At 36.2% G+C, this 13,935-nt stretch overlaps 1 protein-coding gene across 5 annotated transcripts in view; it reads right to left on the bottom strand.

The window, feature by feature from the left end:
* The window catches only part of FAM118B (family with sequence similarity 118 member B), a 101,323-nt gene that overhangs the window by 76,380 nt on the left and 11,008 nt on the right, over window positions 1–13,935 (bottom strand). Inside the window, exon 2 of one of the 5 annotated variants that reach the window (XM_078147111.1) lies at window positions 13,299–13,442. The exons of 3 other annotated variants lie outside the window; for them this stretch is intronic. The gene's annotated coding sequence lies outside the window, so the exon portion shown is untranslated. Of the gene's footprint in view, window positions 1–10,393; window positions 10,415–13,298; window positions 13,443–13,935 lie in introns of those variants that run through there. One more of the 5 variants, XM_078147112.1, reaches the window with a different exon arrangement.

Consider the following 13,935-nt stretch of genomic DNA (forward strand, 5'->3'; position numbering starts at 1 on the left):
TTTGAAAGGCAGTACTGATGGAGAATAAGCTGGGCACAGAGTTGAACAGGAGGAAGAGGGGTAGCTAAGTGGTGCAGTGGATAGAGCTCTGGCCTTGGGAGTCTGGAAGACCTGAGTTCAATTCTGGCCACAGACACTTGACACCACACTTACTAGCTATGTGACCCTGGGGAAGTCATTTAAACTCGACTGCCTTACCAAAGAGCAACAACAGGACGAAGAGAAGCACAATGAATTGCTTTCAGGAAGTTGCAAAGTTCTTTTACTAACCCCAAGTTTCCCCTAAAAGCAAAGGCCCACATTTTCAAGACTAACATTTTATCAGTGCTGCTGAATGACAATGAAAGTTCAATCTGTCTCTGAAGGACGAAAGATGAGCATCACAGAAATGTGGATGATGGCTTAGAAGGTTAACATATAACTGGGAAAAAAATCTTTGCAGCAAGTTTATTAGGGTCTCATTTCCAAGGAACAGAAGAATTGATTCAAATTTATAAGAACCATTCCCCAATTAATAAATGATCAAAGCAGATTTCTAAGGAAGAAATCCAAGTTATCAAGTCACGTAAAAAAAGCTAATCACTAATAAACGTAAATTAAAGCAAATGTGAGATTTTACTTCATACCTATAAGACTGAAAAAGTTGATAAAAATGGAAAGTGACAAATGCTGGAGGGACTGAAGGAAAACAGACACATTAATGCATGTTGTGCATTCTGGAAAGCAGTTTAGTCAAAAAGTTACAAATCTGCGTGTAGCCTTTGACCTTAGCAATATCATTACTAAGCCTATAGCCCAAAGTTATCAAAGAAAGAGGAAAAGGATCCATACGTACAAATATATTTACAGCAGCTCTTTTTGTAGTGGCAAAGAATGGAAGTTAAAGGGATGCTCATTAATTGAGGAATGAATGGCTGACCAAATTATGCTATATGAATGTAACGGAATATTATTGTGCCAAAAGAAATGATGAAAGGGACAGTTTCATCAAACCTAACAAGAAGTCATCGAGTAGGAGGTGCAGCCAAGATGATGGACAAAAGTGAGGATGTTGCCTGTGCTCTCCCCAGTTTCCCCTCAGAAACATTAAATCAAGCATCTAAAGGAATTCTGGAATGACAGAACATGCAAAAAGACGGAGTGAAACAATTTTACAGCCCAAGATAACTCAGGACTTCAGGAAAATTCTGTCTCAGTTAGATAAAAGGGGAGTGCAGCCCAGCATAGGTGGTATCTGAACTGGCATCTGGGCAAGCCAGCAGGAGGCTCTAAGCCACAGCACAGGTCTGCAACTGAGGCCCTATAGTCCTGGCTCAGGAGACCAGTGGCACAGCAGGCCAGCTGTGAGGCCTCCAGCCCCAGACCCAGGGCACAACAGGTGCAACTAGGCCAGGCCACCCTAGCACAGTGGGCAAGCCACTAGCCCTAGGGGCCCTGGCTCAGAAAGCCAGTGACCAGGCCCTGGGCCCTCAGGAGAAGCTTGGGACAGTGCTCTCTGTACTCCCAGCAGCAGAGCTCAACTTTAAGTCATGAAACAGGCTAGAAAATGAGGAAAAAAACAAAAAAGAGTCCTGATCATAGAAAACTACTATGGCAAAAGGGGAGATCAAAACACAAACTTAGAAGAGGACAACAATGTAAAAATGCCTACATGAGAAGATTCAAAGGGGAATACGAATTGGTTTCAAACCCAGAAAGTCCTCTTGGAAGGGCTCAAAAAGGATTTTAAAAATCAAATAAAAGAGGTAGAAGAAAAATTGGGAAAAGAAATCAGAGTTATGCAAGAGAATCAAGAAAAAAAGGACAAGAGGAAGCTAGTGACTCTATGAGTCATTAAGAATCAGTCAAACAAAATCAGAAGAATATATAAAATAATTCACTGGAAAATAGATCCAGGACAGATAATTTAAGAATTATTGGACTACCTGAAAGCCATGATCAAAAAAAGAGCCTGGACAGCATCTTTCCAGAAATTATCAAGGAAAACTGCCCTGATATACTAGAACCAGAGGGTAAAATAGTCACTGAAAGAATCTACTGATCACCTCTTGAAAAAGATCCTAAAGTGAAAACTCCAAGGAGTATCGTAGCCAAATTCCAGAACTATCAGTTCAAGGAAAAAATACTATAAGCAGCCAGAAAGAAACAATTTAAATATCGTGGAGCCACAGTCAGGATTACACAGGACTTAGCAGCTTCTACATTAAAGACTAGAGAGCTTGGAATATGATATTCTGGAAGGCAAGGGAGCTTGGATGACAACCAAGAATCAACTACCCAGCAAAAATGAGCATAATCTTTCAGATGAAAAAAACTGACATTCAATGAAACAGATGATTTTCAAACTTTGCTGATGAAAATACCAGAGCTGAATAGAAAATCTGATCTTCAACTACAAGCCCCAAGAGAAGCATAAAAAGGTAAACAGGAAAGAAAAAAAAGCATGTTATCCAATAAGGTTCCAGGGATGGGAAACCTGCAACCCTGAGGCTACATGTGGCCTTCTAGGTGCTTGGGTACGTTCTTTTGACTGAGTACAAGTTTTCAGAACAAATCTTTTTATTAAGGGGATTTGTTCTGTGATGTTTGGATTCAGTTAAAGGGCCACACTTGAGGACCTAGAGGGCCATATATGGCCTTGAGGCCACAGGTTCCCCATCCCTGGAACTGTTAAACTGTTCACATCCCTACAGAAGATGATACTTGTAACTCTAGTTACATAGACATAGTGTATATACACAGAATGTGTGGATATAAGTTGACTAATGTGATAACATAAAAAAAGCAGTGAAAAAAAGGATTGTACTGGGAGAAGAAGAAAAGGGGAGGCAGAATGGGGTAAATTATATCATATGAAGTATAAAAGACCTATTAGAGTAGAGGGAAAGAAGGGAGGGGGTGAGCATGTTTGAACCTTACTCTCATCATATTTGATTAAAAAAAAGGGAATAACATACACACTCAGGTATAGAAATCTATTTTACCCTATGAGAAAGTAAGAGGGGAATGGGGAAAAGAAAAAGGGTGGGGTGTACGTGCTGATAGATTGAGACAGACTGAGGGAAGCAGTGGTCAGAAGCAAAACACTGGTCAGGAGGAACAGGGTGAACAAAGAAAAAGAGAGAAGTATAAATGGGGAAAATAGGATGAAGATACACAGTCAATTTGTTGTTGTTTGTCTTTCTTTTTTGAAGAGAACCAATGACATCGGGAAGGTGATGTCTTGACCTACAAGTGAATTGGATTCAAGTGAGGCAGGGCTGTGCAAAGTCACCAGCCTCTCATTCTTTCCTTTTGAGCCATCAGGGTCTAGTGGCAAGATACAGATCAGGACGACTGTAGATGGCCCCAGATGCAGTGGGAGACCTTAGTCTTTTTAAGCTAAGGTCTTTCCCAGATCTCAGTTTGTCTGAGACAATGCCCATTCACTGATTAAGGCTAGGTAAGAAATGAGGCCAAAAAAAGGCCTCTTTTACCTACTCAAACAAACAAACAAAAAATCAATCTGGGAGGGGAAGAGTCTCAGAGTTTCTGGCCAGAACAGAAACAACTGCTATTTACACTCACTCTGAGCCATCAAAACCCAAACAATGACCCTAAGTGAGGCTTGGGCTGGGATTTATTGTTCCCCAATCAGTAAAAGCCAGAGTGACTTGGCTTTAAGGTATAGTCAAACAGTTTAATCTGAATCCCACTGGGCTTTATCAAAACCTAGTTTTTTCCAGTGCTATATTTAAGAAATGATAAATGAAACTACATGGGGCAAAAGAGTTAATTGTCTTAGTTTTGTTTTTTTTTCCTCCAAATGACAGAATGAATAAGTGGGGAAGAGAAACAAAAATCTAGCCCATAAACCCCAGATATCTTGCGAGGTTTCAGTGATCAAAATTTATATTCCTCTGGAAAGAGTGCCCAAAAGAATTAATAATAATAACTGTGAATGAATGGGATGAACTCTCCCATAAAACAGAAGCAGATAGCAGAGGCATTAAAAATCAGAATCCTACAATATGTTGTTCATAAGAAACACACTGGACGCAAAGAGACACACACAAAGTGAAGGCAAAAGGCTGCAGCAGAATATATTATGCTTTAGCTAAAGTAAAAAAAGGAGCAGTAGCATTCCTGATCTCAGACAAAGTAAAGCAAAAATAGATCTAATAAAAGAGACAAGGAAAGAAACCACACCTTGCTAAAATGTACCATAGGCGATGGAGTGATATTAATACTAAACATATATATACCAAGTGGTATAGCATCCAAATTCTTAGAGAAGAAGTTAAGAGAGTTATAGGAAGAAATAGATAGTACAACTATACTAGTAGGGGACCTCAACCTCCTCCTCTTGGAACTAGATAAATCTAACCACAAAATAAAGAAGAAAGAAGTGAACAGAAATTTAGAAGAGTTAGATATGCTAGACCCCTGGAGACAACTGAATGGGGATAGAAAGGAATATACCTTTTTGTCAGTGGTACATGGCACCCCCACAAAAATTAATCATGCATTATGTCATAAAAACCTCATAATCAAATGCAAAAAGGCAAAAATATTAAATGCATCCTTTTCAGATTATGATGCAATAAAAATTACATGTAATAAAGGGCCATGGAAAGAAAAATCAAAAATTAATTGGAAACTAAACAATCTAAGCCTAAAGAATAAGTGGGTTAAGCAACAAATCATAGAAACAATCAATGATTTCATCAAAGAGAATGACAATCGTGAGACAACATAGCAAAATTTATGGGATGCCGGTCAAAGCAGTACTTAGGGGAAATTTTATATCTCTAAATGCTTACATGAATAAAATAGAGAAAGAACAGATCAATGAATTGGGCATGTAACTAAAAAAAAAAGCTAGAAAAAGAATAAATTAAAAATCTCCAATTAAATGCCAAATTAGAAATTCTGAATATCAAAGGAGAGATTAATAAAATTGAAAGAAAACTACTGAACTTATAAATAAAACTAAGAGCTGGTTTTATGGAAAAAAAACAATAGAATAGATAAACTTTTAATTTGATTTTAAAAAATTAAGAAGAAAATCAAATTACCAGTATCAAAAATGAAAAGGGTGAATTCATCACCCATGAAGAGGAAATTAAAACAATAATTAGGAGCTATTTTACCCAACTGTATGCCAATAAATCTGACAATCTGAAATGGATGAATATTTACAAAAATATAAATTGCCCAGATTAACAGAAAAGGAAACAAAATACTTAACCTCATTTTAGAAAAAGAAATTTAATATGCCATCAATGAACTCCCCAAGAAAAAATCTCCAGGACCAGATGGATTTATAAGTGAATTTTACCAACATTTAAAGACTAATTAATTCTAATATTATATAAACTATTTGGAAAAATAGGCAAAGCAATCCTACCAAACTCCTTTCATGATACAAATAATGGTACCTAAAACAGGAAGAGACATAACAGAGAAAGAGAATTATAGACCAATTTACCTAATAAATATTGATGCAAAAATTTTAAATAAAACATTAGCAAAGAGATTACAGCAATTTATCACCAGCATAATTACACTATGACCAGGTGGGATTTATAACAGGAATGTAGGATGGTTTCAGTATTGACTATCAGCATAATTGACCATATAAATAACAAACCCAACAGAAATCACAATTAACTCAACTGATACAGAAAAAGCTTTTCCCAAAATACATATTCATTCCTATTAAAAACACTAGTGAGCATAAGAATAATGGAGCTTTCCTTAAAACTATAAGTAGTATCTATCTAAAACCAAGCATTATATGTAATGAGGATAAGCTAGAAGTCTTGACAATTGAGGTGAAACAAGGATGTCCATTGTCACTTCTATTATTCAATACCATACTAGAAGTGTTAGCTTTAGCAATAAGAGAAGAAAAAGAAATTGCAGGAATTAGAATAGGCAACGAAGAAACAAAACTATCACTCTTTGCAAATGATATGAAAGTATACTTAGACAATCCAGGAGAATCAACTAAAAACTACTTGAAATAATTAACAAAGTTGTAGGATATAAAACAAACTCACATACATCATCAGCATTTCTGTATGTTACCCACAAAATCCAGCAGTAAGAGACAGAAAGAGAAATTCCATTCAAAATAACTGCAGACAACATAAAAGATTTGGGAGTCTACTTTCCAAGACAAACCCAGGAACTATACAACATAATTACAAAACACTTTTCACACAAATAAAGTCAGATCTAAACAATTGTAAAAATATCAACTGCTCACAGGTAGGCCAAGCTAATATAATAAAAATGACAATTCTACTTAAACTAATTTAATTATTCCATACCAATCAAACTACAAAAATTATTTTATAGAGCTAGAAAAAATAATAACAAAATTCATCTGGAAGAGCACAAAGTCAAGAATAGCAAGGGAAATAATGGAGAAAAAAAAGAAAAGGAAGTTGGCCTACACATACCAGATGTAAAACTATATCATAAATTGGCAATCATCAAAACTATCTGGTACTGGCTAGGAAACAGAGTGGTGGTGCAATGGGATTGATTAGGGTACATAAGACATAGTAGTATATGATGACTGTAATCTAATGTTCGATAAACCTAAAGACTCCAGCTTCTGGCATAAGAACCCACTATTTGACAAAAACTGCTGGGAAAACTAGAAAACAGTATGGCAGAAACTAGGTATTGACCAACATATCACACTATATACCAAGATAAGGTCAAAATGGGTACCTGATTTAGACATAAAGGGTAATATCATAAGCAAATTAGGAGAACAAGGAATAGTTTACCTGTCAGATCTATGAGAAGGGAAGAATTTATGACCAAATGAGATAGAGAACATTATGAAATGTAAAATGGATAATTTTGATGACATTAAATTAAAAAGGTTTTACACAAACAAAACCAACTCAACCAAGATTAGAAGGAAAGCAGAAAGATGGGAAACAATTTTTACAAGTGTTTCTGATAAAGGCCTCATTTCTCAACTATATAGAGAATTGAGTCAAATTGGTAAGAATACAAATCATTCCCCAATTGATAAATGGTCAAAGGATATACACAGGCAGTTTTTAGACAAAGAAATTAAAGCTATCTATAGTCATATGAAAAAATGCTCCAGGGGCAGCTAGGTGGCGGAGTGGATAGAGCACTGGCCCAGAATCATGAGGACTTGAGTTTACATCTGGCCTCAGACACTTGACACTTACTAGCTGTGTGACTCTAGGCAAGTCACTTAACCCCAACTGCCTTACTTAAAAAAAGCAAAAAAAAAGCAAAAATGCTCTAAATCACTACTGATTAGAGAAATGCAAATGAAAACAATTCTGAGGTACCACCTTACACCTATCAGATTGGCTAAGGTAACAGAAAAGGAAAATGATAAATATTGGAGGGCATATGGAAATTGGGACACTAATGCTTTGCTGATGTTGCAATTGTGAACTGATCCACCATTCTGGAAAGCAATTTGGAACCATGCCCAAAGGGCTATTGATCCAGCAATACCAATACTATGTCTGTATCTCAAAGAGATCATAAAAAAGGAGAAAGGATCTATATGTCAAAAATATTTTACAGTAGCTCTTTTTGTGGTGGCAAAGAATTCCTTGGAAATTGAGGGAATGCCCATCAACTGGGGAATGGCTGAACAAGTTATGGTATATGAATGTGATAGAATACTATTGTTCTGTAAGAAATGATGAGTAGGTGGACTTCAGAAAAACCTGGAAAGATTTATAAGAGCTGATGCTGAGTAAAGTGAGCAGAACCAAGAGAACACCGTATATAGAACACTGTGCAATGATTAACTATGATAGACTCAGCTAGCTCTTCACAGCAATACAATGATCGGAGATAATTCCAAAAGATTCATGATGGAAAATGTTATCCACATACAGAGAAAGAACTAGGGAATCTGAAGGCAGATTGAAACATATTATTACCACTTTTTTGGTTTTGTTTTGTTTTTTCCCCATGGTTTTCCCCTTTTGATCTGTTTCTTCTTTCACAAAATGACTGACGTGTAATTATGTTTAACATGGCTGTATACATGTATAACCTATGTCAGATTGCTTGCCATGTTGGGAAGCGGGAGGATAGGGAGGGAGAAAAATTTGGAACTCAAAATATTATGAAAAATGAATGTTGCGGGGCAGCTAGGTGTTGCAGTGGATAAAGCACCAGCCCTGGATTCAGGAGGACCCAAGTTCAAATCTGGCCTCAGACATATAACACTTACTAGCTGTGTGACCCTGGACAAGTCACTTAACCCCACTGCCTAGCCAAAAAAAAAAGTTGAAAACTATCTTTACATGTAATTGGAAAAAGTAAAAAAAAAACTATTTACAAAAAAAAAATCATCAAGTATCAGAGTTTATGTTGATTTGCTCTGGAAAGTCATCAAATTCTTCATAGAATTTCTCTACCAATTCATCCTCAAAAACCAATGTTGGTGAATAAGCTGCAATTGTTTTCACAGTGGTCTTTTTATAAATATTTATCATTAATATTTTAATTTGTAATGACCAAAACCCTCCACAAAGTCTTCCTCCAGTAATGATGGAGGTTACCTTGGATTCTTGTACTCTGTGCCTGGAGAGTATAAGTTCTGTGAGGTCTACCATGCTGGAAAGGTTTTGAGTATGGCACCAATAACAGATCTAATTTGTTTTCCAAAGCCCAATCTAGCTAATCACAGAAGCATGTTATCAGTAAATTGGCTACCTGGTGATGAATTCTTTTGGACGTGGCAACCCACAAAACAAAGGAAAAATTTCCTTGGTCCTTTGTGGCCCCTTTTTGATTCAGCAGTGATTATGGCAGAGAAGCAGGAAAATGGTCCTAAAGTCATAGTTTTTAGACCATTAAAAAACATCAATCTGGTACTCTAAATGTGAAGTCTTTGTTCAGTGAGTATGCTCAGTACAATAGAAATATGAGATGTTATTTTTATCCACATATAAAAGGATCAAGTAGAAAAGTCTTGGTTATTTACTACTTTAAGCAATAGTTCTTCAGTTCATAAGGATCAGCCAAGTAGACCGGAAACAGTTTTGACTTTCTAGAAATTCCTAACAGTTTAACAGAGGTGATTTTAATTAAATTTGCAATGCAGCAGAATAGCTATAACATAATTCAATAATCAAATTTCCCAAAAACACAAAAATATTGAAATTTATATTTCTTAGGCAATATCTCTTGCAAGTACTTTCTTGATTTTCTATGGAGATCCCAACCGTCATCCTCTGCTTCATGGCTTCAGGCCAATTACTTATGAAACAAAGGATAGTATCACTTCAGTTTTACTTTATTTAGTGTCTAGGACTCTTATCTTCCCTCCAGCCAGACTGAATTTCCTTTATTATATTAAAGTGCCTTCAATGTGGCTGTCACAATTTTAATATATCAATAATAACTTAGATTTATTCAGGTAACTGAAGCTTTTTCCTCATTTGAGAAATAGGATAAAATCTGCTGCCTATCAGACTTATTATAAGGATCAAATGATACCATTTGTGTGTAAATTTCTTTGAAAATTATAATGTACCATATTTGTGTATTTATTTCAAAGTTCCTACTCAGCTCTGGTCTTAAATCAGAAATGCTTAATAGTGCTCTCATTATCTTAAAGACGTTGATATTTTTTTCCTGTAGGATTATACTCAACTTATTTGCTGGCTGTGTGACTTTGGACAAGTAAATCAAGCTCTCTCAGACTCAATTTCCTCATCTGTAAAATGGGGATAATAGCACCTACCTCACAAAGTTGTTGTGAGGATGAAATGAGACATTTGTAAAGCACTTTGCAAACCTCAAGGTGTTATATAAATCCTAGGTATTACGGTAAGCCTGTCTCATTTGTCTTTTGAAATACTGTAGCCTAAGACCTGTTCTCATTTATTGGAGAAACTGCTGGGTCTTGTGTGATTGTGACTGTGGTTCCCTGGTTCTTCAACTCTTTTCCAGATGTTTAAGCTAATTTTTCTGCATGGAAGCCCTATATTTTGCTTATAACAATTATTCCAGAGACTTTTCCTTTTGGGATCTCCAGAAGGCAGAGGATTCTCTCTAGTTTCACTTTGTCCTCTGGTTCAAATAGACCTTGGCAGTTTTAATGATTATTTCTTGAAGTACAATGACCAGACCATTTCCTTTAATGTGGTTTTCAGGTAGTCTTAAATTATCTCTCTTAGTTGTGTGACCCTGATTGCCTCACCAAAAAAAAAAAATCTCTCCCTGGCCTATTTTCAAGGTTAGGTTTCTTTTTATATCAGTTATCTTCTATTTTCTTCTTTAATCTTTTGATTTTGTTCTACTCTTTCTTGAAGTCTCAGGTAGACACTGATTTTTAATGGTCTATTGTTTTCAAGAAGTTCATTACTTGGGTAAGACTTACCACTTCCTTTTCTAGGTTTTCTATTTTCCTTCCAATTCTTTCTTCAGAGCTTTTATTTAATTTTTTAATTTGTTGTTTCATTTATCTTAGGCATCCAAGTAATCCTTATGGAAAATTCATTTTTCCCCTTTGAGTTACTGCTTGCAGTTGCTACAGAATTACTTTTTCCTTCTTCTGGGAGCTCTTGAGGACTACAAAAAAACTTTTATACCAATTAGGTGTTTTAAAGTTGCTTAATCCTTGTCTCCCTCAGTTTCCTCATCTGTAAAATGGAGATAACAATAAAATTTATTTCACAGGGATAAAATAAGAATATTTGTAAAGCTATTTGCAAACCTTAAAGTACCACATAAATGTTAGCTATTTTTATTATTAGCTATTATTATTATTTGTCCAGCTTTAATTCCTGAATTGGGACTTTGTGCTAGATGAAGATGGACTGGACCAGTATATACAAAGTCCACGTTGGAAGTAACAATTTTAAAGAGGTTGAGGGGAGTGATTCCTAAGATATCTGAAAGAGAAAAAAATAGATATGAAACCCCCAGAGATGTTACTGCCTTCTTTTTTAAAAGTCAATCAAGAATGCCAGTAACTACAGATCCCTATGTCTTTTTCATTTGTATGAAATCTTCATGATGATGATGGAGATGATAATTCCACTGCTCTATCTAGCAGCGAATTATGTGCAAGAATGACTGACATATAGAGGGCAACCTTGATTAAAATATGACAACGGAACAGGCAGGTTTTTGCAAATGAGAGTCTATAGCAGACTACATCTTTACACTGTACATTTAAGAGGTATAAAGAATATAAAAATTGCATTGTGCTTATTTTTTTTTTGCTGGCTATGTAAAAATATTTGATTTGGCAGAGCAAAATACAGCCTTAAAGGCTTTCTGTCAAGGTGTTTCGCAAGCTTGAGTCAAGATCATAAAAGATTACTGAACAGATGTAATAACAGAGACTTTGTCCCATAACCCTATGGCTCCTCAGCAAAGCATAATAAACAAGTCACAAAATCAGGAAAATATATGCTTCCTAAAAGTATTTGACACTTTTACAGATGTCTTACAGTGAATCCAAATGGAAGAGTGATTCCCAAAATGGTAAGATCCTCTGAATGCTTCTATCTGTAGAGGACACTGCTGCTTACATCAAATCTTGGAACACTACAATGTCTACTAAATAAGAATTATAATCAAAAAAGTTTGCCAGATCTATATAGAAAAACCAAGTGGATGAAAAATGCCTATTTCATAATACAATATGCAGTTAATAATAATAACTCACATTTATATAGTGCTTTAAGGTATGCAAAGCCAACCCTGTAAGTAAGACAAGGAAAAAGACTGAGAAGTTAATTAAGTGACCTGTCCATGGAAACACAGCTAAGAAATACATGAAGTAGACTCAAAGTCAAGATTTAACTGAAAGTCTAGCTCTCTATTGTGCTATGTTGCTTCTTTGTAGAATGGCTCATCAATACATACATCTTGGATAAATGCTGTAGACAAATGGTGACGTGGGCTTATAACTGAATAAGAGAAAGAGAGTAGGCTGGACTGCATTTGGTAAATTACAATGATTTCAATGGTTCCAACCCTCTCATTGAAATAAAAAGGCATCTTTAAACACCGGTATTCTTCTGGTAATTCCATAAGGTTATGAATGACAGAATTTGACAATCTCTAAAGAATCCAAAGTCCCATACTCAAAGGGCAATGGAGAGATGCATAGTGGGCATAAATAGGCCACTGAATACAACTAACAAAACAATTAGCAAAAATCAGTATAAGAGATATCAAAATACAAATGGCTAGAAAAGCCCTGGGAAGTCACTTAACTCTCTGGGCCTCAGTTTCTTCATCTGTAAAGTGGCAATAATAACAAGGTTGTGAGAGTAAAATAAAGCTCTCTGCAAACTTTAAAAGTAGCTGCTATAATAATAATAATTTCCACTCAATCATCCACTCAAGGATGATGATAAGGACACCACTTAAGGTAGTAGCTGTATGAATGAAGAGAAGGGGAGAGATGTTATGGAGGTATATTTCACAAGTCTTGACAATTTAATGAATGTAGGTGGTAAAGTAAAAAAACAAGGCTAGCACTAAAATTACAAACAGTGACTGGAAAACTGGCAGTGTCTTCAACATCAAGTAAGTCTGGAAGAGGGGCAAGTTTAGGGGAAAAGAGGATACTTTGGACATGCTGAGTTCATAGAACTGATGGGGCATCCAGTACAGATATCCACTAGTAAGCTGGCAAAGCAGGACCGATACCAGTGATACAGATTAGGGTTGTGTATATATATAGATTTAGGGATCATGTGCATAGACATGGTAATCTATGGGCACTGATGAGACCAGACAAAAGGTATCAAGAGCAAAGGGAAAAGAGACCAAAACAGAGCACTGGAGGACACCTATGGTTAGGGAGCAGAAGATAATTAATGATCCAACAAAAGAGAGGAGAAATAACCAGAGAGGCTGGGGGAAAAAACCCAAAGAACCCAAGAAAGTATCATAAAAGTCAAGGGAGGAAAGAGTATGTAGGAAGAAATGGTGGCCAATGACGTAAACTGCAGAGAGGTCAAGAAGGATGAGAACTAAGTAAGGGCCATCACATTTATTAATTTAGAAATCAGTGGTAACCTTAGAGAGAAATTTGAAATTTAAAAATAAAGTCAGAAACCAGATCACAAGGAATCGTTAAGTTAGAAAGATATAATAATGACAACGAAGCAGCTAGCATTTATATAATATTTTAAGGTTTGCAAAGAGCTTCATAAATATTACCTCATTTGATCCTCACAAGCCTGTGAAGCAGGCAGTATTATTATTATCATCCCCATTTTATAGATGAGGAAACTGAAGCTGAGTGTGGTCAAGTGACTTACTTAGTTTACACAGGTAGCAAGTGTCTGAGGCAGAATTTGAACTTGGGTCTTAGCGATTCCAGGTCCAGCACACCATCCACTATACCATCTAGCTGTCTCCTAGGAAAAGGCTCTTCTAGAGTACAGAGAGCTTCGTCCAAGACACTGGCAATGGGGGGAAAAAAAAAGATGTGACATGAATAGCTTAACAGGGCATAAGGGACAAGCAAAGGATTTTTTCTCCTTCATAAAAATGTTATTGATGGGGCTGCTAGGTGGCTCAGTGGATAGAGCACTGGCCCTGAAGTCAGGAGAACCTGAGTTCAAATCCGAACTCAGACCAAACACTTGACACTTACCAGCTATGTGACCTTGAGCAAATCACTGAACCCCAACTGCCTGAAAAAAAAAGTTACTGATGCTTATTGTTTTTATAGAATCTTCTAATACATTTCTTTTTCTCTCCCTTCCCTAGTAAGCCTGGGAGTCTTCCTTAAAACAAAAAAGCAACAACAACAAAATAGCTGAACAAAACCAACCAACACATGGACTGTGTTTGGGAGCATATGTAATACTCTACACGCACAGTCTATCTTAATGACAAGACAGAGGTGCATTTTCTCATCTCTTCTCAGGGGCCAAGTTTGGTCTTTACAAT

This window comes from Phascolarctos cinereus, unplaced genomic scaffold (genome assembly GCF_003287225.1).
Source record: "Phascolarctos cinereus isolate Bilbo 61053 unplaced genomic scaffold, phaCin_HiC Scaffold_726;HRSCAF=1367, whole genome shotgun sequence".
Lineage (NCBI taxonomy): Eukaryota > Metazoa > Chordata > Mammalia > Diprotodontia > Phascolarctidae > Phascolarctos > Phascolarctos cinereus.